This window comes from Cavia porcellus, unplaced genomic scaffold (genome assembly GCF_034190915.1).
Source record: "Cavia porcellus strain 051 isolate PalLab524CR breed Dunkin Hartley unplaced genomic scaffold, mCavPor4.1 scaffold_33, whole genome shotgun sequence".
NCBI classification, from domain to species: Eukaryota; Metazoa; Chordata; class Mammalia; order Rodentia; family Caviidae; genus Cavia; species Cavia porcellus.
The window spans coordinates 11,968,655-11,996,460 of NW_026947516.1; the positions used below are offsets into that span (position 1 = coordinate 11,968,655).

Consider the following 27,806-nt stretch of genomic DNA (forward strand, 5'->3'; position numbering starts at 1 on the left):
ACAATGACTCTACTGTGAGTGCAATGAATTAACTGGCACATTTAGAAGTCCTTTGTAAACCAAACTCATTTGCACATGCCTGTAATCTCACCATTCTGGGGACTGAGAGAGGACTATTGTAAATTTGAGGCTAACCTGTGCTACAAAGTAAGTTCACAGTCAGTCTGGACCACAGGGATTTAACCCTGTCTCAAAAAAAAAGCTTCCCAGGTTTCTTTCCTCTGCCCATCTTCTGGAAGCAGAAAATGAGATCAGGTAGGTGTGAAGACCCAGTTCTCTATACAGAGGAGACAAAATTACAACTCAGAGTGTATGTATGTTGGAGCCCCTTCCTATATACCTGGTGAAAAACCAGGGCAAATATGGCTAACACCCAAAGCAAACTAACCCCTCATTTATCCTAACCTAGTAAATCTAAATATGCTATACTCTGCATTTTATCTAATATATTGCTGTTGATGTTTCAAAAGCAGTTTTGACACAGATATTTATACAGTGCTTGTCCTGTGCATAGTTACACATTTTGATTTTCTGCTTATAAACGAAGTTAGGGAGCTGGAAGGAATTGTCAAAGGAGAGAAACCAGAAACACTGAGGTAAGATGGAGGGATTTACCAAAGGATATGGAATCCAAGAAAAAAGACAGTGGGTCATAAAGGAACAGTATAGGGCTCAAAACTGCTTTAGTAGAGCAAAATAGATCTACGTTTGGTACCTGTAGTAGTGCCATGGCACAGCTCATTTCAGTCTTCAATTCTTAGCACCTCATTCTCTTTAAAATGGCTAAAATAGCTATGCTATTGTTGAGAATAGCAAGTGGCTGCATATTTTTAAAGGGATCAGGGCAATATCTGGTACATGCTATATTCAAGAATTGTTCATTGGGCAACCATGATTCTTTTTTTCTGATATTATTGCAAATTATATATAATTGTGATGTTGCATAACATCTAACAAAACCATCAAATAGGAAACAAATGAGAAAGAATAATATTTATTAGCTGTAAATATTAAGGTTGCAGAAAGGTTTTGATCTGTACTTTCCCAATTTGTGCAACTGTCAGGTTAATTCTGGAGAAACTTTGCTTTTGAATTATTTAAATGCCCAGCAATGAGAGGAACCCACAAAGGATCTTATGCAATGTGATAGGATTATTGATTAACTCAGCACTCAGGTTCTATGTAGCCAGTAAGATATTTTAATATATCAATAATTCAGGAGAATTAGCATTTTCCTTTGTAGCTGAAAGCACATTTGCTTTTGAGCCACCTGAGCAGGCCAATGATTGTTAGAACCACAAAAGTTAATCTCTCCCTTCTGGCCTTGGCTATCTCTGCAGAGAGCTTCACTGAAACAAAAGTTTCACCGAATGTCAGAAAGTCTTCATCTCTCACAGCAAATGCAGGCTGGACCAGGACACCCAAGCACTCAATAAATACATGCCAGAGGAGTGAGAATCTCAGAAAGCACTAGTGAAGAATGATTGGCAAAAGTATTTTAAAATATCAACCTGGAAAGAAAATCAATTCTAATAAACTCCATGATCTCGGGGGATCGAATATTATGAAGGTAAAGTCTTTGAAATGGGAATGAGCATGGGGCAGAGAATAGCAAATGACATTGATCAAAACCTGAAAGCCTCCCAGGCATCCTCACTGTCCATAGATAAATTGATTAACTGTTATCACACACTCAGGACCCCCAAATTAACTGCTAGCCTTCTGTAAACAATTCCTCAAGGTGAAGATAAAGCCATTTGGTTGAATTAGCATTTTCATTTGGTAGAAAAATGAAAAACTGAAATTAAAGAGGAATTCACTTTCCTTTTCTGACAAAAGATACCTTAGGCAAATAATGAATTTATTTTAAAGAATGGAAGATTGTTCATAAAGGTTTTCTATTAATATGCATTCAAAGAAATTTATTTAAATAGTAATATAGTTATACAGTTTCAAAAAACCTCAATTACTACTAATTAAATAATTGGCACACATTTTACAATATCTTAATAATCAGATCATCTTAGCACTCCAGAAATAAGCAGAAAAACTCCATTGACCTAGTTTCAATTGAAGTCAAAGTTGCAGACCTGGATAACTGGTGTTGAAACTTGCTATCAGTGTTTTTTATAGTGGGCAAATTCAAGTGGAATGGTAATAAGCATATTGTTTGGCATATGCTAGAGTTAGAAAGGAAGTGACTGTCACTGACAACTTTGCAGAGAGTGAAGGTTTTAGTTTTATCCTAGGGAGGAGAGGAAAATGTGAGAAGGACCTAAATTATGTGGCAGCACCCAAACTTTTTCAAGAAAACAACAATGAAGATGATCACCAGCCTGTGAATGGGGAAGGGGCAGGCTGGTTTTCAGGAATTTGGTTCACAGCTAGGAGGAGAGGCTTCTGGATATATTCATCACAGAAACAACAGCCCAGGTCGCCCTGCCACTACTCTCTGCTCCCCACACCTTCACCTCTGAAAACACCCGCAGGAGTTTTGTAGCTTACTTTAGGGATAATTCACCTCAAACTGAATTAACATCCAGGCTCAAATTTCCCAGGAAATAATAAAAGGGTATGTAGGATATGTGTGTGCATACACACAAATAATATGCATACTATCTATCTTTGCACAAATGCTAAAGTCAATCCGAGGAATAACAATGGAATGAGAGAATGAGAAACATTTGCCAAGTCAGATTGTGGGAGCGAGCTGATGCTATGGAAAGCCAGAAGAAGCTGCGTGGTACCTTTTCTTTTTGATTCTGGGACAGAAGCCTCATTTTCTCTTTCTGATGAAAACACTCTGTTGTGTAAGAAATGCAGACTATAAACTTCTTCACTACTAACTCCAAATTCCATTGTCCTCATCCCAGAAGGAATGGTCCCCCACCGCCACTGACACCCTGCTCTCAGGCAGTCTGGAACTTACTGTTGGCACTACTGGGGTTATTAGCAGTGGTTGGTTACAAAACAGGTATAACCTGTGAGGGGAAAATACCCTCTTGTAGGAAACAGATGATTGGGAATTTTCCAGAAAGGCCCGACTCCTCTCTCACCCTCATGCCATTGTACCTTCAAACTAATACAATTTAGATAGAAGTACTTTAAAATGTGATTATCCTCTAGATAAGTGCATTCAATATGAGGCCTAGTCTCTGTACATGTATGCAATTTGTTTTAGCCCTCTGCTCAGAAGTGATGCTAATTGAGTATGGGAAAAGTACAATGCTTTCCTGGCTACCAGAAACAGGACTCAGTTTGTGTGCCGGAAACAGCACCTTTCCCATATGCTAGTCGAAGACAATGCAGGATGGCCCCAGGATCACTGACCAACTTCCCCTGCTTCCTACCCAGCACTTCAAAAGGCAATGGCAGTAGCATCCCAGAGCAGTGAGGAAAAAATTAGCCTTACCGTGTTTTCCAAGGCAGACGGAGGAAAGCCCGGCTCCTGCAGGCCAGGCCACTGGGTTCTCAGGGCCACTTGACTGAAGGGACAGGGGAAGCTGAAGTCGGCCTTTGCTCTGTTTGCTTTCTCCCCAGCAACCTCTCCCAGGATTTTTCTCACAAAGCACTCCTATTCTCTAATCCTCTCACAAGGAAAACCGGCACACACGCCAAATGACTTCTGCAGAAGAGCCTCTCCTGGGAAGCCGGAGGGGAGGGAGCACAAGGGGGGCACTTGCTGGCGTTAATTCCTGCCAGGCCAATCCTCAGAGAGGCCTCGAACCCGGCCCTCTGGACTGCTCATCGCCTAGAAAACAAAGTATGGAGGGAGTGCAGGGATAGGACAAGCTGTGACCAGGCATAGAGGTGAGAGTTGGTTTGCCCCTAGACGCCTCACTGTTCCACTGGGGCTTGCAAGACATGCTCCACTTCAAGCACCATCTCTGAGTGTGACACCCCTTAGCTCTCACTTCCCCTCAGAACCGAGAAATTTCAACCAAGTTCTGTAGCATTCAGCTAGAAATTGCCCACATACACCTCACTTAAAAGCCCTTGACAAAACACAGTGGCTGATTGTTTTATAATTTCCTCTCCAAAGTGGGAATACACTGAAACAGAAAGAAAAAGTGGAAAATCAAATACAGAAACAACCATCTGCACTATCAAAGATACTGAAGAAATGAACAAAAATGAAGAAATGAACAAAAGTTCATTTTTAAAAAGTCTTTAAAATGATACATAAACAGGAATCTTATTTCTAACTTGTAAGGCATGATGACTTTTTAAAAAACAGATTAGCTTATCTTTTCAAGTTTACCTTATCTTTCCAGGACAGGAGTCACACTTTCATTTCAAAACCATATCCACACTTTATAAATCCAAATCTGCTTCTAACTTATGACAAATATTAATATATATTTCTAATAGGCTATCGGCAATACGCAATTCTCCCTTTTCCCCTCCAAGTTGTAAAAAGAAGACTTACCTTTTTACTATATCATTTAAAAGCAGAAATGAATAAATCACAGCAGAGACAAGCACATGGCACAGTTCTACATTTTGAAATGAGGGCTTTTTGCCTTGGACTCATTATTTCCAAGGAGCCGCGCTGTGCTTGTGCCTGTTTTCGGCAGCATGCCACTGGGCCTTTGAAATAAAATGAATCGCCTTCACACTACCAGCCCCTGTACGTACTAACACTTCAGAATGCCCAGCTGGGACATGCTGCCTCTTTCCTAGTGACCTTGCACAGAATCAGAGGTGACGGTTTGATGGATGAGCTTCCCAAGAGACAAAGCAATCTGTGACATCACAGTTCTGGCTGAGCTCCCACCCCAGTCCCCCATCCTGTCTGAGCCTCTCGGTAAAAAATTTTCTCTGCTTGGTGACAACGCTGTCTCAATAGCAAAAGTGAGTCTGGGCTACATAGCAAATGTTATCACTTCTCTCTTTCTTAACTCCAATTTGCTGATTCCCTTTTGCTTAAAGGAAAGGGAAGGAGGATGAGAGATGAATGGACAGGGAAGAAAATTCAGACAAAACAATATAAAATCGCAGAAGTCAATATTTTAGAAGTTTGAAACCTGACAGCAGAACAACAACCTTCAAAAGGAATGTTTCAGTTTTTGTATGAGTTCATTTTTTGTAGCACCATTCAACACTTGTACACTAATACTGGTATCTCTCTATGATACATAATTCAAGACCTGTTTAGTAAAATTATATATAAACAACTGCAAAGCTATTTAAAATATCTGTGTAAAGACCTTCAAACTTACTGGAACCCTTTAATACAATTCTTTTCCTTGATTATAAAATATTCTACTTTGCCTCATTGTCAAAAAATATAAAGCTCTGGGTCATTTTGCTGTATTCTATATCATGGTTGTTCTCGGCACTATATATGACATCAGTCTCATGACTTAAAATAATACTAAGCAAATCTGTTTAAACTACTGATATAAACTTCCTTGCAAATAAAAGTTCTGATATCTTTATGACACGCCTCTATTCTTTTCATCTAATCTTTGTTTCAGATGTTCTGCATAAGGAGAGTAATATTCCAGATGCATGTATATCTAAACCTACTGTATATATCTTTATCTATCTTGTTTATACATATTTATCTATATTTGTATCTATATCTATGTCGGTCTATGATCAATAAACCTATCTACATGAGAAATAAAAATCTGTTCACAGAAAAAAATCAAGATAAGTCAAAAGAAATGATAAATCTTCAGAACAGAGGGCATGTCTCTTTCATATGTGGTAAGTGCGTAAACTTTGAAAAGAGAAAAATGTATTCCCTGGGGGAAAGCAGGCAAAGGTTATGAAATAAAAGGAGACATTAAAAGAGCCCTTACATATTCCAAAAGGTGTTCTCTCTCACTTGCAATAAAATCAGTACAAATTGAAACTACACTGAGATATTATTTCTCAATTGAGTGGATGAAAGCCAAAAGTGGCGCTCCATTCACTATTGGTAAGGCTGGGATAAGGGCCACTCTCACAGGTTTCTGGTGTGAGTACATTACACTACTAACAAGAGAGAAGAGACTGAACAATGGTGAACAAATTTATAGATGCACAGACCTTTCTGACTAGCAATCAACCACTTTTAGGTACTTATTGAGGGCCACTGCCCACAGAAGCATAAAATACCACATGCTTAAGTAGTACAATGGAAACCATACCAATGCCCAGCAGTAGAATGATGATCTGTGTCACATCTATGCAGTAAAATATTATAGGACAGCAAAAAAGGAGAGAATATCAGAACTCTATATTCTAATATGCACAGATGCCCAAGAATGTGGAATGAAGGCAAATAAAAAGGAAAGAAAGAAAGAAAGAAAGAAAGAAAGAAAGAAAGAAAGAAAGGAAGGAAGGAAGGAAGGAAGAGTACTTTTTGGAAAGACAAACAGTACTCTAATAGAAATAGTTATTGTAGAGGGAGGGAGTAAATGAGGTGGGGATTAGGAAGAGTAGAAATAGACATGACAATCCCCTGTGCTTTACCCATCTTCTTATATCAGGAGTTGACAAACAACTCTCTGCATGATTTTGTAAACAAAAGCTTATTGCAATACAGTCTCATCCAATCATTTGCATATTGTCTCAGGCTGCTTTGGGACTACAGTGGCAGAGTTGAGTGGCTACATGGCAGACTGCAGGGACCATGAATCTGAGTGGTAACTATCTGATCCTTTACAGAAACAATTTGGTGACCGCAACCCTGAGTGATGAGTTTTACCATAATGCAAATAAATGACAAACGTCAGAGGACAGAGTAGACTTCTCTGGTTTCTAGTTTTAAAGGGCTCAAATTGAGTATATGATACAGTAGTGGTGTTCAATTTCTGGCTGTCTCTGCCTTATTAGTAACTTCCATGGACTTTCGTTTATCATCTATAAGATAGTGACAATAGTGCTAATCTCTTAGATTCGTTACAAAGATTAAATGAAACAGTGAAAAGGAATGGGAACATGTCTTGGAAATGACTACACACACCTATTATGCTATTATTAGTATCATTACTATTGCTATTAGGGAAAGTGGTAAGTAATACACGCCTACAGGTAATTAGTAAAGGGCTGAGATCAGAAGAGCCATGGTACTAGAAATATTTGTGCTGCTTGTTACAAAAATATTGTCTTCCAACATTTCTATGCTTGCCTCTGTGTGTGTGTGTGTGTGTGTGTGTGTGTGTGTGTGTGTGTGTGTGTGTGTGCTTTGATACCGGGAATCAAATTCACAATCTCACACTTGCCAGGCAGGCGCTTATGACACTGAGATAAATCCCCAGCCCTCTATGCTTACCATTTTTAAGTAATGATCATTCCTCAGCTCTCAGCTATTCTCTACAACTGGTGAGGCCACTCTCTCTGACACTGGACAATACTGATTTAGAGGTAAAGCCCTCCTTAGCATAATGTCTTCAGATTTCAATAGAATTATTTGTTGTTTACAATGTTCAAAGGAAATTTGTAAACTTGAAGATATTTTTAAGTTCTAGCAGCTACAATTAATCAATAAAATTTATTATGTTCTGATGAGTGATATATTAAGTGACTAAGTGTATTGGGTATTCATCTGGGATTGTATTGACAAATTTAGAATCATACTTGAGTAAAACACTCATTTTTGAAATTCTTTTTTTTTTTTATTGTCTTTTTCCTTTTTATTGGTACCAGGGATCGAACTCACAACTGCCTGCTTGCAAGGCAGGCGCTTATGCCGCTGAGCTAAACCTCCAGCCCCGAAATTCTCATTTGTGTGATCAATTTTTTTTTTTTTCTGGTCTTTTTCGTTTTTATCGGTACTAGGGATCGAACTCACGACGGCCTGCTTGCAAGGCAGGCGCTTATGCTGCTCAGCTAAATCCCCAGCCCCAATCAATTTTGTTTTTTAAAATATTTGTATCATCTTGGACTTAAAAGTTAGAACTTCTTTTTCATGGAACTATCAGTGGTTTTCCTATACTGAGATTTTTCCCTTTCAGTCTTTGAGCTTGTAGTAATTGATTTTGCCAAAGCATTTTAGGTATAACTATTTCTGTGAGCTGTTAAACTAAATCAATGTAAAATCCCAAAAGTTATAGCAAAGTCCCTTAAAATTTGCATATCTTTTGACCTGCATATCTAGGAAATTAATTCTCAGGAAATAATGTTACCCATACTATTGTGTCCACAGATGTTTATAAAAGTAATACTCATCTCAAAGCAAGGAATTGGCCATGAAATTTGTGGCATGATTATTACAAGGTGTTTTTCTCTGCCTGTTGTCTACTGCTATGTAACAAACCACCTGGCCTCTTAGGGACTCAAACTGTCTGTGTTGTGCTCCCAAATTTGTGATTTTGGAGGGATTCTGGGGATAGCTGCCTTGGTGCTATTTGCCTTTGTCTGCTATGACTTGGAGCCCAGAAACTGAAGATTTGCTCCTTGCACATTGACAGTTGACGTGGCTGTCCCTGAGACCTCAGCTGAGAGTGGCAGCTGGAACAACTAAACATATCCTCTCCATGTGGTTTTTGCTTTTCCACAACATGTTGGCTCAGTTCCAAGGGTGCGAGTCTCAAGCAAGGGTTAGGCTAAAGTCATGTGATCTTTTATAATCTGTCTTCAAACTCATATGATGTCACAGGCACCAAGTTGAGGCAATCATCAAACTTCACCCAGATTCAAGGTAAAGGGGCAGAAGCTCTACCTCCTGGCAGGCCAGGGAAAAAGTGGCCAGTGGATGGAAAGTTTGCTGTCACCATTTTGGAAAGTCCAATCTTTCACAATTATATAGCAGTTAAAGCAATACAGCAGATTCAAATTTGTTGATACCTAAAAACTTTTAAATGACAGTAAATGCTAAATTGGCAGAGTAGAAAATATGGTGCTGTATTCTACAAATAACCCACCTCTTAGTTTACACTCCATAGATATTGCTAGGATAAATCTTTATGTTTGTATCTTATATTCGAAGCAATCTTTGAGAAGCTACACCAAAATGTTAATATTGGTAATTCTTTGATGAGATTGTAATTTAATATTTTCAGGATAGTGAGTTTATGATATTTTTACAATGAACATGCATAGAAAATTAAAAGGTATTTCAAAATGAGCCTCAGAGGACAATAACCTGAGTTGACTATCAGAAAGGTTGACCTAATTATTTTAGATAATTGGAAGCTAATTAGAATCCTGATTGGCAAAGCACATTTCCTTTTTTCTATTTGGGAAGAATTTATTGTTTGGCTACCTAGAAGCATTTAATTGATGCAAAGTATCTAAAGGATTCAAGGGATATAAAAGTAAGAACTTTCTTTTTTATTTCTAATAGCAAAAGAGCCACGAACAACATAAAATGCAAGGTTTTTTTTTTAAAAGAACATATGTTACTAAAATAAATATAACCTGTTTTCAAATTGATTATACCTGATTGAAGATAATAATGATAAATTCGTATTTTAATCACTGCACTGGATTAGTAGGATATAGTTCTACAGAGACTAAGATATCAGAAAAGATGTCTGGTGTTTATTAGTGTAGTACGCTTTACTGTCACTACCATTTCCCTGAACATTAATATTTTAAAAAACGTATTAAAATACAACTTATTTTAGAAACAAAATTGCTAAGCTTGAAAGTACTATTTAAACAAGATGTAAGAAATGATACCTGGATAAATTTGCGAGTAGGATCACTCTGTGCCAGGAAAGCAACCCATAGTCAACAGCATCAGATTTGGAGCACTGGGGAGAGTCAGTTAAACAAACAATCCTAACATAAAGACTATAATTTATGTGACACTAGAAATACTATGTTTTTACTAAACTTGTAAACAAGTTTAACAGTTACAAGCTTTTACTCAACTTTCACATGATGTATTCAATTGTAGTCATTTCCTTTTTTTTAAACCCCAACTGAAATCTCTCTTTCTTCCTGGTAAAGCATTGCTTGAACACTTGAAAGGTCACTCTCCTAAAACTATGCATGGATGAACTGAGCCTCAATTCTCCGGAAACCTAAAAGGTTCTACTGCAAATGTTTCCATCAACTCAGAGTGACAAATACATTAATATCCCAAGTAAACACATGTCCTCTTATTTTGGGGAGCCAAAGTCTCTGGTTCTCATCTTTGGGATTTGGATCTTTTTTCATTATTCATTTGTAACACACATGCAAATACATAGAAACAGAAGATTTTATCCATTTAAAGAGTCAATTATTCATTTGTGAATTTAATCTCTCACAAGCAAACACTCTATGATATGACATATGCTTGTCATATTGTTGGTGACTGAAGGAACTGCATTTCATCTTTCCCAAAAATGTTTTTTTTTTGTTTTTAAGTTTATTAAGTGATAATTGTTCCATGTACAAAATGTGGATACTAAATAAGTTTAAGAAATAAAAATAATTAAGGTATGTTACACACATGTACCAACTTTCCATGGTGAATGTAATAACTATGTACTACAGATGTACTAATAAGACATGTTTTTAAAAATCTAAGAAAAAAATTTCCCATTATTAAAAAACAATTATAATCACTATTAAAATTTTGATATACATATGTAAGGGCAGATGCATATGCACTCATAGAATAAGTGTATACATTTTTCATAGAATATATTTTCAGTACCTAAAAATTACATTCAGTGTGTGGAGTGCATACAATTTATAGCATGTCTTTAAGTGCCATTTCTTTGGAATCTTTAACAAGTTTATTAAGGGAAAATTTACATATTATAAAATTCATCCATTTCAAATGACTTTTAGTAAATTTATCAAATTATGAAACCATCACCAAAATTCAGTGTTCGAACATTTCCGCTATGCTAAGATCCCTTGTGTCTCATTATAGTTTGTCCTCTTCCTGCACAAGATCCAGTAATTCTTTTCTGGCCCCAGGATTTATCATTCTGAATATTTCATATATAGAAATTGTATAATATGGGGCCAGGGATTTAGCTCAGTGTTTCAAGTGTTTTCCTGGTAGGTACAAGGTCAGAAGTTTGATCCCTTGTACAGAAGAAGAAGAAGAAGAAAGAAGAAGAAGAAGAAGAAGAAGAAGAAGAAGAAGAAGAAGAAGAAGAAGAAGAAGAAGAAGAAGAAGAGGAGGAGGAAGGAGAGGAGGAAGGAGAGGAGGAAGGAGAGGAGGAAGGAGAGGAGGAAGAAGAGGAGGAAGAGGAAGAGGAAGAAGAGGGGGAAGAGGAAGAGGAGGAGGAAGAGGAGGAAGAGGAAGAGGAGGAAGAGGAGGAGGAAGAAGAGGAAGAAGAGGAAGAAGAAGAAGAGGAAGAAGAAGAGGAGGAAGAAGAAGAGGAGGAGGAAGAGGAGGAGAAAGAAGAAGAATAAGAGGAAGAAGAAGAAGAAGAAGAAGAAGAAGAAGAAGAAGAAGAAGAAGAAGAAGTAGAAGAGAAATTGTATATAATACATTGTGTTTTGTTGTGTTTGAGAAAAGGTCTCACTGTACAGTGTAGAGTAGCCTCTAACTCATAACAATCATCCTGCCTCAGCCTCCTGAGGACTGGGATGTGGCCTTTTTTATTTTTGGTTTTTGAGACAAGCTGTTGCTATGTGGTTCAGACTGGATTTAAATTTACTATGTAACCCTGGCTGGCTTTGAACTGATGGTAATCCTGCATCAGTGTGCCAAGTGCTGGGAGTATAATTGTGTGTCACAACACAGGGCTACAATACATGGTCTTTGTGTTTACTTTTTCCCCACTTAATGAACTCTTTGAACTTTACCCCTGTGTTGTATCATAGATCATTACTCCATTTCTCTTAAATAATATTCTATTGTACAGAATGTCAAAATTTTCTATCTTGTCTGGGGTTTAGCTCAGCGGCATAAATGCCTGCTTGACAAATGCAAGTTCAATCTTTTTTACCAAAAAACAAACAAACAAACAAAAAAGATGAAATTTGGGCTGAGGATTTAGCTCAGTGGCACAAGTGCCTCCCTGGCAGGCATGAGGTCATGAGTTCGATCCCTGGTTCAAAAAACAAAAAACAAACAAAAAAAAAACCCACAAATTTTTCTATCTTATCTTTTTTGCTAAATAGTATAACATGAATATTTTGTCATTAATTTTTCACGTAAGTTTTTATTTCAGTGGCCATTATAGTCTCTCATACTATAATTTATTAGGCCTTTTTTCTACTGCTATTTTGTAATACAAGTTTGCATGTGCCAGGTTCTCCAGAAATAAATGCAGAGATATAATTTGGGATGGAGATGTGTCTGAGAGAACTGCAGCTGTGAGGAGAAGCGGCAGAAACAAGACTGGGCTACAGGAAGCCGAACCGCAATACAGGCCTAGCATATCCTTGGCTGACCTGGCAGTGCACTCTGGAATGGCTGCTGGGGATCAGAATGATGCAGTTAATACAGCCCAGACATAGACCAGCATAAAAGACAGAGTGCTTGGTACAGTGGTCTGCACAGTTGTGCAGCCTGTGGCTGTGAAATCGACATGGTCTGTGGATCACACACCAGGAGTGGAACAGCAAGTCCTTCCCGGACAGGGTATCTGGACAGCACATGCTTGTGCCCATCCAACTGTGCAGTTGCCCATACAATATCAGGGACATGTTTATTTTGATGGATAAAAGCCCAGTTTCATTTGCCTCGGATTTAACCCTTTTTGCATATGAATTTATGCAGTCTTGACCAAATGTAGCAAGGACACTGTAGCTCCATGAAAGAGAGGGAAAAAAATTCCAAGATATAATCTTTTTCTGAACAACACATGGCAGTCATTTGTCTTTAAAACTTCTCCTTTGTCACAGCCTGGAACTTGAGACTATGAAGACAAAAGCCACAGCAAGCAAAAGCCACAGCAAGAAGTTGTGTAAATGACATTCCCAAAATAGGTGTCTCATTTTGGAACCCCATAGGCCTGGCTTCTTGCGCTGGGAGAAGAGTCTCTCCTAATTCAACATAACAGTCAGTCTGTCTCTCACTTTCTTTCTCTCTCACTCCCTCTCCCTTTCTCTCTCCTTTTTGTCTCTCTCTTCATGAGTTTGAACCCAGGGCCTTTGCACAAGTCTATATCCCCACCCCTTTTTCAGTTTTTCATCTTGAGAGAGCATCTCACTAAATTGTTTCTTTCCCATCTTGACATATATGACTCCAGATGAATAGTTAGCAAACTATGGACCCAAGGGCTAAATCTGGCTCACTGCTTGCTTTTGTAAATAGTTTTGTTGAGATATATCCCTCTTAGTTGGTTGACATAGCATCTTTAAGTGCTTTTGTGTAACAATGACAGAGTTGACTAGCTCGGACAGAGCTTATATAGCCCTCAAATCCAAAAAATATGTACCATTTGTTTCGTTGGAGTGAAATCATGCCGCCTCTTTATTTAGTCTATATTTATCTTCATTGGGTGGATGAATGTTTCATATATAGCAGGAAGCTCGGAAGATCTAGCTTAACAGAGAGGCATGGTCAGACAAAACTCAGGACCTATCTGACAAAATGGATCAAAGTCTCCATCTGGCTTCAGTGAAGTTTCATGGACAAGAAGACAGAAAGACCAATTGTAACTACATAAATCAATAAGTATTTTCACAAAGTTCCTTAACTCCTACTGATTTTCTTACAACTCCATCTCTCCTATAGAAGTTCATTTATTGTTCCCTAGCAACATTTCCACCACCTTTCTGAGGCAGGAGATTAGGGCATAGCCAGTTGACTGGGCAAATGGGCATGACCTGTCAATCACAAAGATGCAAGACATATACACAGAAAACCAGCCCCAAAACCCTGCACCTGGGACCAATCAGAAAGTGCTGTCTTCAATTTTTCTGGAGCAAAATCCAACATGTTTTTGATAGGGCATGCTAGATCTGATGTTAACCTGATGAATGAGGTTTACAGAAGGTGTTGGCCATTAACCTTGTGGCCATCGTGATCTCTCTAGTGCCCTGCTGCCACTCTGCAGAGTATACTTTTCCTTACTTTAGTAAATGTAAAGGCTGGCTACCTTTTGAATAAGTCTTGTCCAATTTCTTGTTCAGAATGAGAACCTGGAAAGAATTCTGGCAAGAACCCCCAGCATCCCAGAACTCTAGTAACACTTCCCTTTCCCCAATAAATTATAAGCCACAAATTGTAACAACCTTTCGAATTGTACATCACTAAACACTCCAACATGCACATTGCATGTATAAGTGAACTCTGTCTTTTCTCTTGGTGATCTGTTGTGTCAGTTTAAATTTACAGTTCTCACTCACTGAACATAAAGAATGTAGAATAAAATATTTTCCTCCATAATAGTTTCCCCCTCCCCCTGAGGACTTAATCTCAAAAAGAGCAAATAAGGATTAGACGAATAGAGTGAGAAGGGTGTTGGAGAGAGAGAGTATCCCAAGAAGAGACTTGTACAATGACAGAGAAAAAAAGAGAAAAGAACATTTAGGGTAAAAGAGTTGTAAGAAATTCAAGGCTGGATTCTGAATTTTATATGACAAAGTAAAACAAAAGTAAGAGAGATTTGGAGAAATAGGTTAGTAACCTAGAAATAGGTTTCTAGGCTATACTGTCTAGTATAGTAAACACAAGTCCAATTCTTTCACTTGAAGTGTTTTGAGTGAATTAAGAAGTGTTGTAAATGCAAAAATATACTCCTGAGTTCAAAGTAAGCAATTCTCATTAATTAATTTAAAGTATCAATTATGTGCTGAAATGATAATAACTTGGATAGATTGGTTTAATTAAAATAAATAATTATAGTTAATTTGATCGAATTTGTTTTCTAAAATTCTATTGCTTGAAAATTTTTTTAGTTTCATGTGTGTCTTGCATTATATTTCTATTGGATACATTGCTGCACACCAGAGAGGGCCTGGAAAGGTATGGTAGGACTTGTTTGAGAACAGTGATATATCAAAAAATATTAGTTGATACACGGTCTCTATCAACAGTTTTTCCCATTTCCTAACAATTACCTTGTCTAGAGCAGATAGGAGGCATAATCAATCCAACTGCTTTTTTTTACAATATTCCTCATACAATTCTATTATATAATAAGAAACTGTTACTTTCTTAAGCATTTGCTACCCTTCCCCCACCATTTCATGAAGTATAGGGTACAACAACACCCCAGGACTCCAATACCATTTCTTCCATTTATAAAATATGTGGGAGATTGGAAAATTCCCTTAATTCAAAAATCTACCAGGTGGTTTTGCTTCTCAGTTACAAAACTTTGCTTTTTCCAAGAAGTAGAAACAAAGGATTCACAAAGCTACTCTCAGTGAGTGAAAACGCTGACTTTATTATACAAAGGAATACATTGCCAGCTCTTAATGGCTCTTTAATGATCCATCCAAGGATCAACATTCAAAGGACTGGATCTCAGAATGCCTCAGGGATGTTCCAAAAACTCAACTGAGTCCAAATAAAACCAAAAGAAATACTGAGAGCAACCCAAAGAAGCTTACAGTGGGGGAATGGAAGATGAGAATTTCCCCTAATTAAGCTGGGAGCTCTCAGAAAAAAGAGAGGGAGATGATTTACACGGGAATGCCTGTGTCCACTCATCACTGCTGACTTCTTTTTTCCATGAAAACTCCACTCTGAAGGAGTCTAATAAAAAGTGTGACTCAAATATATTTGCTCATGATTCACTGTGGTAGTTTAAAATACATACAACTTTTATGAATTGATTGAATGTTTCGGTCTCTTTCTAAATATCTGGCATGGGGTCTGTGGGTGTCCTGCCAGTGGTGGTTTGTTTTTGTAGCCATGATTGGGAGGCAGGGGATGGCTACATACTGAAATGTAGTGCGTGGTGATCAAAATCAGGATTTCTCCATCTCTGTACTATTTATGTTAGGGCCTATTCTGTGCATTATAGGATGCTGAGCAGCATTCCTGGGCCCTATCCACTGGAATCCAATTGCATTACCCATATTCTAATTGTGATGACCAAAAATGGTCTTCAGAGTTTTCTGAATGTTCCTTTTTGGTAAAATCATCTTCATACTCCACTCAGTTTTCAACAGTTATATAATCATTTGAAATATAATATTTACAGAGACACAGACTTCAAAGTATTGATGTGGGTTTCCCCAGTTGTTTTTTATCCCTTAGTGTTCTGATACATACCCTTTCTGTGTGTGTGTGTGTGTGTGTGTGTGTGTGTGCGTGTGCGTGTGCATGTATGTGTTAAAATTCTTCCTAGCAAGTTGAGCAATGATGGAGAAAATATTTCCCATTGAGCCATGACCTCAACAGACAGGCTGAGATCTCAGCTGTGTCTGGAAGTACCATTTATTGGGGGAAGGCTAAGGTCACTTGCTGACATTCTGATGTGGTGACACCTGCTCCCATTCTTAAATCATCCAAAAGAAACGATGAAATGAAATAGTCTTGTAACAACAACTTATGTTCACCCTTGAGTGAACTAAAATGTAATGAAGGTTTGTCCCACTTTTTAAAACAAAAATATGTTTAAATGCACGTATAATATCTTTTTACCAGTAAATCATATGGACTGAATTTATATGGGCATCCTACTTTGAACGCTGTACTAAGCAATTTAGGGGGTAATGGAGCACCATTTTATAGTAAGTATATCAACATCCTCACTGTTCTCAATTTCACTTCTACAAACATCCTCATAAAGGAGAATAAGAATATTCCATCCCAGAACATCTCACTTTGGCATAAATATTATTTTGAGCTGAATGTAATTGAGAAACAGCCAACACAAAAAAGAGAAAGAAAGAAAATTTCTCCATGCTTTTCTCTTGTACCACATACATGGGATAACTTTTATCATAAACGATGGCATTACCTTAAATCTGTATAACTAAACTTTATTGTTTGTCTTGCACTGGTTTCTCCAGCATACTTACTTTCATAGAATGTACTGCCTTTTCACAAATTCCTTTACTTTGTCTTGTCACTTCCTCAAAAATTCATAGGCATTTTTTTTTTTTGAGATGGTATACAAGCCTCTGGGTCTAACACCTCTTTGGGGATTTCACTTCATTTCTGTGAGGATCCTGACATATGTATAAAATAAATCTCCCTTTTCCTGTTACTTTTTCACCAAGTGAATTCTGCCAGGGTCCAGTTGATGACCCTAACAGATTAGAGGAAGAAGGTTTCTTTCCTCTTCAACATGAAGATGCTAATGGGAGCAGCTTCCCAAGCGGATATACAAAAAATCGATTTGATAGGTTGTGCTGTGGTTGTGCAAATAAGTTATACACACTTCTCTTCTACCAGATGTCCTCTTTGGTTTGAACCACCAACAATAAAAAGATCCCTGGGCATCTCCACATAGCGGTGTCATTTTGAGAGGCAGCTTCATTGCCAACCGATGGCTGCCACTTGGAGATTTGCTTTTGTGATTTTTGCTCAGAACCTCACACGACTCATCACTTACTTTCTGTGGTTCTGTTTTGATCAAAGAGGCTCGCTTCTGCTTTCTACAGTTACCTCAGTTCGCCTCTTCTGGAAGAATCGGGTTATATTTCCTGTTGGTGTCACCCTCAGTCTTTGTGAGGCAAAACAAACTTCTGGACATGACAGTATCTATAATTTTATCTTTGAATATGTTATCTTTGAACAATATCTTGGAATATGTTAAAAAATGACCTAGATTCTTTCATAACATGCACTGCTTAGATAGACACTTGTATTTGCATTAAGAGGACTGGCTGGCTTACTACTCTGATAAAGTTTTTTGGTAATGAAGCTCAAAAATAAAGATATTTTATGATGTAGTAAAAATTGTTATAATCTTCATATTGAGTACATTTTATATGTCATGCACTGTGCAAAATATGAGCATAGAAGATTAGTAAAAATTAATTTGCAAATAAATTATTTACATTTCCAAAGAATGATTTCAAACAATAGATTAAGAAGTATGATCTTATATAATACTAGGGCAAAAAAGAAGTATTCTCTTTCAGACTTCTTAGAAAAAAAAAGAGAATTTCCTTGCATGCATAGAATTAAAGAAAAATCAGCATTTTTGACTATATAATTGAAAAAGACAACTGTTACTTTGTGTAAAGTTTACAGAGTGTTTTCTTTTTTTGGTACCATCAATGGATTAAATTAATTTGTAGACTTTAGTGTTTTTCAGAGCCATCTACAACTTTGTATATAATTATAAGGACAAAACATCATTTCTTTAGATAACTAAAAAGTGGCTTGCAAGTCTGGATGCAAATGATTGAGAAACTACTGCTGGCAAACTCCTTTTTGTAAAGCATAAAATCCAGAAAGGCAGACCATCAAGCTGGAAAACGAAATTAATGTAACCTCACAGGCAAGAAGAAAAGCAAATACTCATTCTAAAGCAGCCACTGTTGATGCAAGCAAAGGTTAGAGCAACAGGGCTATTTTCTAACAAAGTGTGAATTCCATTAGTGATGAAGTGTTATTCCCTCCTTAGGCTCTTACATCTCAGCTAGAACAGATTTCGGATTTTACTTCCATTTACAATTTAAGGCTGGTAAATAGGACCCATGGAAATGTGCAAAACTAGTCAAGCCATTCAAAAGGCATCTTAGTCTTTGTATAAGATTTTTGACATATACACAAAAGACAGTGGCCAAAGTCTGCCAAACACGGCTTCAGCCTGGGTAGGAGTACAGAATAGGGAGCTGGCCTTCCCTAGTTTCCCAGCTTTCTTTGATACGCCCATTGTCTCTTCCCAAACAAACAGAGATACCATTCCATGACTGGTAAATTAGAAGTGGAGCACTGGGGGAAGTTTCCTTGAGAAGCTCAGAATGTAAACTTTGTTTCATTTAAAGAAGAGAGAGGCATAGGAGAGGTGGCAGCAGTTTAAAAAATGAAACATCTGGAAGTTATCAATGACTTACTTATTTGTATGCCCAATGCCAAGGTGATATCCTGACTTTAATATTGGAGTTCCATGGACACAGATTGTTTATTACAGCAGTTCAACTACAAGGATCTGTAATCCAAAATTTTGCATTTGTTTTCTTCTGTATCAAGGTTTGTTAAAAATGTCTCATGAGTTGCATTGTGTCACTAAGCAGAACCAAATAAAATTACAAAATGAAGTTACCTGTCCTCATAAAGAAAAATCCAAAGTAGGAAAATCTCAGACCTTGGAAAAGATTTTCAACATGGTTGCAATCAAGTCATTTTCCAATTGTATAAATAAATAAAATTGACCACATGAAATAGTCTGCCAGAAGTACATAGTTGCTACAATTTTTTATTAAAGGTGTAGTAAAGCTAAGCATTCAAATTTAAAGTTATTGAACTAGGGTTTCTGCATGGAATGTGTGTATGCAGTGAACATATAAGGTAATTATACCATTCTGCATTTCACACAAAGAGCATTTCCATCTTAAGGAAAAATTTTCTGATTCCCAACTGCACAGAGCTGTACCAGCTTGCCAAGAATGAGGAAATAAAAAAATCCACTGGAAATGACATTTGGTTGTTCACATTAGCATTGAAGACGACTGTGGTTTAGAAATTTCCCCTTTTTTTAATTACAGCGAGTAAACTATTTTACCAATTCTCTTTGGGCAGCTCAATTTTCATCCTAGCTTACTGGCCTGAAAATGAAGCTGTCAAGAGTCCTATGTTGAAATTATTTTCTCTAAGAAGAATGTTTATTATAGTATGTCTTCAAAGCTTGTGGCAAATCTGTTCAGAAAGATACATCTTCAAACTGAGTTTGATGAATAGTTTTATTATACAAAGAGAAGATCAGGTGAAGAATACTTTTTATTACTTTAAATCACATGTACATAAGAGAATCTAATTATCTTATTTATTTCCACTAAGTGCACAAGTTTTTCAGCATTCATGAGCCAGTTGCCTGATTACCACTGGCACTTTACTGATGGCTAACTCGGGTTTGCATCAATACAAATTCTTTACCACAATTTAACCACTAGGAAAGTTAGTTGATAGTTATCAAAAATTCTATTGACAGCTTACTGTTTTTTTGGAAGTAATCAATGTTATAGTGTGTATGTGTGCATCTCTTTAAAATTCATGTGTTAATGTCTTAACCCCCATGTAACTGTATTCAGAGTCAAGGCCCTACAGCAGTGGTGACAAATCTTAGAGACCAAGTGCCCAAACTGCAACCCCAAACCCACTTACTTAGCACAAAGTGCCAACACTGCAATTAAACCTGAATACTGAGGTTTTAGTTTAGGAAAAAACAGCTATTATCTGATGCGTGGCTGCTGAAGTGACTCAGCTCATGTGCCCACTGCGGCATGCACACTGTGGGTTCACCACTACTGCCCTAGTGGAATTAGTTAAGCCACAAGAGAATTTAGGGGTAGGTTTGGGTCTCTCATAGGAGTTTTAATATCCTTAGAAAAAGATTTACAAAAAGCTTGTTCTTCAGCTACTTTGAAGAAAACAAGACATTATAATAGCCAGTGCTGATTTAATATCATCTTGCTTTGAAGTCCTACCATGCTTTTGTTCCTCTGTTTCCATTGGTTCTATCGTGTTGTATCTTTTTGGATTTTATTATGTGTGATAGTATAAACAAATTTTTTATGGACAATGAGTTAGTATAGTAGCCATTTTTTGTTTTCTGTTATTTGGTTCTGAATGTCCTGTAATACTTTCATTCTCTTGAATGGTTTTATACTATTTTGTTATGTTTAATACTATTGTATGTGAAGGTATGCTCAGCTCTTTCAAAGAGACATTATGGTAGCTACTGTTATATCAGGTTGTCTTGTGGTGAAATACTGTGTTGCTTAAATTGTTCTGTTCTGATCTACTTTGTTATGTCCTCTTTTGTCTTAATCTCTTTTAAAAAAAGTTTTAAAATCTTATTCTTTATTAGGTGGCTATGCAAAGGGAAGGTCCTGTGAGACCATAGGAGCCTGGGAAAGGGGCAGGGCCTTCAACAGACACTAAATTGGTGGGTACATCTATCTTAGATTTTTCAGCTTCCTAAACTGAAAAAATACATTTCTGTTGCTTAAGCAATGCAGTTTGTGATATTTTGTTATGGTAGCCTGAGCTGGCTAATACAATGCACAGTGAAATTTAGGACTGTAAATGTATTTTAGTTGGACTTTGGTCACTACATCAGAGTTAGAGGAGCAAGTGCAAAATTTTCTGGGATTCAAGAAAAAAACTCAAAATCACACCATTAACTTTGATAACCTCTAAATATTAATACTTTTTATTATAAATTTTATAGTTTGCAGAATCCACACAATTAAAAATGATATTTAGCTACTACCATATATATCCTCACTAAACAACAACATAATACAAACAGCTAAGTCAAGTTTTTAGGTATTGGGGGAAAACTTAATGTATTTTTTGGAACACAAAGACAACTTATGATTGATTAATAAAACAAAATAGATTTGGGCTAAGAATTTTAGGATGCTTTGAATAGTCTCTTCCAATAAAATTTTCTCATTTTAAATATGAGAAAAGCCAAAAAATGTAGGGTGGAAGGAAATAAGACCAGAAAGTAGACCAATGGTTCAAAATACTTCCTCTTTCTTTCAAAATCAGTATATAAATTGGATATGATGGTACCTATAATCCCAGTAATCTGGAAGACTGAGGCAAGAGGATTGAAAATTATAGCTCAGCCTGGGCAATTTAGCAATTTAGGGATATTCTGTTGCAAGTTTTAAAATAAAATAGGGTTGGGGTATAGCTTAGTGCAAAGGCCTTAGCGTCAATCTCCAGTATTGAGAAAATAAAATCAATATGTAAAGACTAATTGTCAATTCTGTTTATCTTCACGGTCTGATTAACAGGAATGAGATTTACCCTAATACAAATCACTAAAACAAATCCATTGTCAAAACAACTCAGGGAGATTTGTTATCATGCATTTTTTTGTTGATCAGCTAGTTATTGCCTACACATCAAAACCCAAGGCATATAATAATAGCTTGTGAATGCTTTAAAGTCAAACTATAGGGAAGTACTTAGCGCAATGCCTTTCTTTGCCCAGTGCCTTGTTTTGTAGGCACAGGAACCTATCAGTCATCTCATGCTTTTGAAGTGGTTATAAAATCTTTCTTGTTTATATTTGAGTTCTACTTAATTGTGACATTTTAAAGGTACATTTAGTGTTAAGCTTCACTTATTATGTCATTAGCAAGTCAAAGTTTTTCTATGAAACTTTTTTCCTAAAGAAAAATATAGTTCAATGAGAGCCCAGGGACTAACGCATTGCTACTGTATGATTGTGGTTAGCAAGGCGTCAAAGGGAACAGCCATATTCAAAATGGCCTCCTGCCCCTCCCACCACTAGTAGCTTGCCTCCTTAGCCTTTACAGGCCCCCAGACTCTACTCAATGTTTTTGTAATTTGCTTTTTTGAACCCAGCAAAGCTCCATCAAGTTAGCACAGCATGTGCAATATCAGTAAAAGTCCCACCAGAGTCCAAATACCATTGCACTGACAAATATTATTGAAAAATGAGACAAGTTGAGAAATATTCAGTTCTAAGACTGAGTCAAAGAAAAAATGAGAATGATTACAATCACTTAGCTTCTCTTCTCTTATGATTTTATCTTGTTTTGGTTCTCAAAATTTTATTACATTTAATTTGTTAGACCTTGCTAACCATTAGATGGCTTTTAGATAAGCTTTAATAAGAAATTTGAGATTTTATTAAATCCCTTTGTTATTACGAAGTTAATGTAACTTTTACGGCATTATGTGGTCACATTTTTGCATTTTAAAACTTAAGATGTCTTTTAAAACCGTATCCAGGTTAGTAAACTTGACTTTTCCCAGTATGCCTACTGTAGTGTGGCAGTAAGATTGCTCTGAGAAATCCACAATACCCTTGTTGGGAGCTCTGGGTCAGGTACTGCCACAAAAGGAATTAAATGTGATGTGTGACTGTAAGAAGCTTGACATCCAGTAGCTAAAACAGGAAAGGCAAAACATGTATGAATATGGGGATTCCTTCTTTCTAGGAAATCTAATAATTACTACTTTTCAAGGGGTGATACAATATGCGATCACCAATTTTGTAACCCACTGATTGTTGGCCATAATACATTGCATGTTAGATAAAAGTTCTTGGAAGTGGAATATTGCTATATTGTTCACTAGACATATTCCAATACCAAAAATAGCTTGGTAAAGTCAGATGGGATGATGTTCACATCTCTGATTTCATTGAAGGAGTGAGATTTCAGGAGTTTTGTGAAGAAGACAGTGTGCTGAGGTGGAGAGAATCTGAGTTTTCATGTCTTATGATTCCCACACTACTTGTGCACCTCAATAACTGGGTTATTTTAAGCAGGATGCTTGACATTTTTAAAACCCAGTTTCTTCTTTTGTTTCAAAAATTCTACTCCATAGATATTGTTGAGAAGTTTAAATAAAATTATATTCATCCTTAACTCTGTGTCTGGCACATGATAAAACTCAGGAAATACTATTTATTTTCTTCTTAGCAAAATAAAAAAAATAATATCTCAGCCACTCTTCTGAGTATTCTACATGCTTCATTTCATTTATCTTTAAGACAGTTGGCAGAGTTATTAATCCCAATTTGCAGATGAAGAAACTAAGATATAGAAAAGCAGAGTCACTTACTCAAGAATGCACCCTATTGGCCTACAAAGCTAAGGTCCCAACTCCAAAACTTGTTTTACCGTACATTACCTATCTTTGGCTCCACTGATCTGTTTGCTATTTAAGAAAGGCTCAGTCTATTTCTTTTGTTTTTGCATTGCAAAGGATGGAACCTAGGCCTTGCACAAGCTAGGCAAATGTTCTACCAAGACCTACATCCCAGCCTTCATTCCATTTATTCATTGAACAAATGCCATTGTTTAACTCACCACGTGGCAAACATTAATTTCTGATTATACAGTGATCACTACAGCAGTCATGACTTAGCCACTGGAGCTCACAACCTAAGCCAAGTTATGAAACTTCAATGCCACTGGCATTTGAGGATGGACAGCTTTTGGCAATGGATGGCTATTTTGTTCATTATATGATATTTAGCTTCCACTCTGACTTCCACACACTAGATATTAGTAGCACCTCCTACTGCTCAAATTGTGACACTCAAAAGTACCTCCAGACATTGACAAGCATCTCCTGGGAGTGAAATGAGAACCATTCTTCCTGTAAATGCAAAATTAACAGTCGCATGCTTAAGAAAACTTTTGCACTGCCTGAGGATATTCTAAAATAGTCAGTTTCTTCCTAAAACATAAAGTAGTAATAATCAAATGCTGGAAGGTAGAGTCCGACGTGTAGTTGCCACGTCATAAAAATGTTTCACATTGTTCTTTTGAAAGCTTTCTTAGTGGAACTATCTCTAGTTTGGGAAATGAAGTGAATCAAAATTTCTTAAGAGTTACAAAGACAGTGATTCATGATGTAGTTTCTGCTAAGTATAATTCTATAGTTAGGAGTTGAGGAAAGCACTGAAATTGGGGAGAGTAGAATCAAACATTGCTAGCTTCAATATTTCCAGGCTTGTCATATCATCAGGTTGATGGTGGTGTTATTAATACCGGTAGGTTAATAGTTGCAATCCAACATTTGCAATGTGGATTGGTTTCTTGTTCACACAACAGTCCCAGGAAAGTGAGCCTGGCTTTTCAGGTCTTCTAAGAGGCTCCCTTCTGTACAGAGACTCAGGAACCCAGATTTCAGTAGTCTATCCTCTGTTAGGTACTTGGGGATTTTCCCTTCATCATACAAAAGCAGAAGACAGAAGGTGCAGATTATATGAAATTTCTAGAAACCATGACTGAGATTCAGAAATTTCATCACTAAGAACTCATGGTCACATGGATATTGATAAATAAAAGAAAAACTGGAAAGTGAAGCCCACCTGCATGTCCAGAAGGAGCTGGAGAACAGTTTGATTACCATCTAACCATACTTTACCAATGTCATCCAAATCATTTTCATTGCCCAAGAACTATATGTTGTCTAATTTTGCGACCTATAACAATAAGGATATTACATATATCAGAAAGATTGCATGTGGGCTGATGAAATAATTGTGAGCTTTATTCTTCCTAAAGACTTTGTGCTGTATATGTGTCTTCTATCTGGAGAATAATACACCATGTTTATTTATAGTCCCATTATAAGTAGACACATCCTTAATACATGGCAGACATCATGATGTGGTCAATCTATTATCATTTGTTAAGGATAGGAGAACATGCTTTCCAATCCAGAGTTCATGTCCCCCAGCGATGGTGTAATATTTTCTTTTGCTCAATGTGTGAATTATTAGAAATAAGCTAGCTACAATGTCATCATCTTTGATTATATCAAATGAAGGCAGAGACAGGACTGCTTCCAATCTGTGAAGTTATTTAGCATTTAATATTCCCTTTGGGAAATGAATATGGCTTGGGGGAGATTATTTATATACCACTAGTCAAGTGTGGTTTAAATGAATGCACCATGTTGCTGGAGCTATGTGAATGAATCTTTCAATGTCAAGACCCTACTATTGAATAAAGAGATATAACCATAAATCAGTTAACAGGAAAATGGTTAGTGGAAATTATCTGGTCATTTTCCTGATATACGCAAATAAATTAGGTTGTGTTTTTCTAACATTTATTCAAGTCATAAAAATGAATGAGTATTGTATGCCAGCAATTTAACATTTACTAGTTATTGAAAATGTATATTCTATGGGACTAATTTTACTTTGGGACAGTGAAATGTGTGGGCTGGTGGTTCAGGCATGTATAAATAATTCATTTTTTTTAGAATCAATTAAGTAAAAAAGAACTAACAGAATGGTAGCAAAATGACTTCTGCTCTTAAGCAATAAGGGTTCATTCTGCATAATTTTGGTTAAGCATCAGTTCTTCCGAGTTTGACGGAGGTTTGGAACATATGAGGATGGTTAGTAGGCCTCAAAGAAGGAAATGAAGTCTGGGTTCTCTGAGCGAAGCCACACATTGGCTAATTTCCCCTTATGCTACCTAACTGAAATTCTGACTCATTAGACATTAGAAATTCCCAGAAGATGCATGACTATAGTGCATCTAAAGAGGTTACCTTTTCCAGTGCTCCAATCTACCAGCTAAGCTATTGAAGGGTGCAAGGCTGCCTTTTCCAGTGCAGTCCTTAGAGCATTTTAGCACAGAGAATCTACAAGTTTCACCTTGATCAGGGAAACACTGCTGTCATTATGTCTATTTAGCTGTTTTCTGGAGAAAAGGGTATGTCCCAATTTTAGCAAATAGAACATGGACTCAGGGATAAATTCATTGATCGTTATTCAATTTAAAAAAAAGAATCCAACTTGACATTTACTATAAAACATACTTAAGTATGTTTCACCTAAAACCAGTAAAAGTCATTTGAGCTTATAAAAATTATTTTCACATAGGCAAATTATAAGAAATTGTCAATATCTGACCTTTTTTTTTTTTTTTTTTTTGTCTTTTTCTTTTTTATCAGTACCGGGGATCGAACTCATGACCATACACAGGGCAGGCGCTTATGCCGCTGAGCTAAATTCCCATTCCCAATATTTGACCATTTTGACAGGCATAAATGGCAATTTTTTAAAGCCTAATGTTAAGATTTGGCTTTCTAGGAATATCCTTTGTCTAAGATAAATTCTGCTGAGAAACCCTATAATAAACCTTATGGTGAATCACTTTACCTGAGTAAAATAATTCAAAAACATTATTACCAGGTAATTCAAAATTTACAACATTCTGACCTCCAACTCTCATAGGCATGAAGAACTTGGAAGTTTTTGACCAGGAAGCTGAGACTGTCAAACAATTAGGTGAATGATTCTGCCAATATACAACACTGATAACCAAACAGGTAGGTTAGTCATTGGCCTCAGCTAAGAAAAAAGAATTGATAGCTGATGCTGTCTTCCTTTTTTCACTGTGAAAAGCACCATGTGTGCAATGGCCTGTGTGGTTAGTATTATAAAATTCTGGGTCTTTTAATATCTGGAAGAGACAGAAGAGCAAATTTCAGGCAGGTTAGGCAAGTTTTGCCCTTTCTGGCTCATTTGTCAAAGAAAAAAATTTGGTGACTTCACAAGTTTCTAGAAGTGGCTGAAAATTATTTGAATGAAAGCAGCCAGAGGCAGTTAGCAAATTTTGACCACCATCATAGTTGTCACCCGCTGAAATTTAAACTGAAGTTCAAATTTGTACAAGTGGATTCACTTACATGGTACAGAATTCATGTGCTATTTATTAACCATCACTGGGTCCTTTCTTCTGAACACTGTGCATGTTTAGATGGCATGACATTTTGGAAGCTATAATCCTCTTGTGACAGGTTATAAGAGCCAGTTAAAACTTTCTTATTTTTTTCTCACTCTGTATATCCAGCTTTAGTTGCAATGGTGATTTTGATTCAGAAGACCAACTTCAGAAAAGGAAGTGGAAAAGTCAGAAAGTCTGGAGGAAGTTGGAGGAGGGAGTATGTGAAGGATGTGGGGAGAGAAGGAGGCAGCAAATTCTTCTTCTTCTTTTTAAAGATTATTCACTTCTAAATGAGACAGCTCAACTTAACTGCTCCAAATTTATGAGTCCAGCCATCGGGAAACATTATGTATCTAGAGTCCTCTGGGGAAAGAAGATACCTGGCAGTCCAGCATCCATGGTCAATTGTTATTACAGGTGCAAGAGCATGTTCCTGGCAAGGAGAGAATTTCTAGGGCAGAAAATTTAGATGAGCTTGGCTCATTGATGGGTATCTCAGGAGGGAGCCAAAGCTCTATGTCAATAATGGGTTTAGGTAGCTACTGCAGCCAGTATTTTCTGCTCTGTAGTTTAAAAGAATGCAAGGATCCATTATTTCTGTCTTTATGAAAATGATTGTACTATTTTATGCATCCACTTGCTGTACTTTA

The 27,806-nt window shown here is 36.9% G+C and overlaps 1 protein-coding gene across 2 annotated transcripts in view; it reads right to left on the reverse strand.

Moving 5' to 3' along the window:
- Mid1 (midline 1) overlaps positions 1-27,806 on the reverse strand; it is a 346,699-nt gene that overhangs the window by 207,490 nt on the left and 111,403 nt on the right. The window contains exon 1 of one of the 2 annotated variants that reach the window (XM_063242907.1): positions 3,413-3,552. The exons of the other annotated variant lie outside the window; for it this stretch is intronic. The gene's annotated coding sequence lies outside the window, so the exon portion shown is untranslated. Of the gene's footprint in view, positions 1-3,412; positions 3,553-27,806 lie in introns of those variants that run through there. 2 annotated transcript variants of the gene reach the window in all.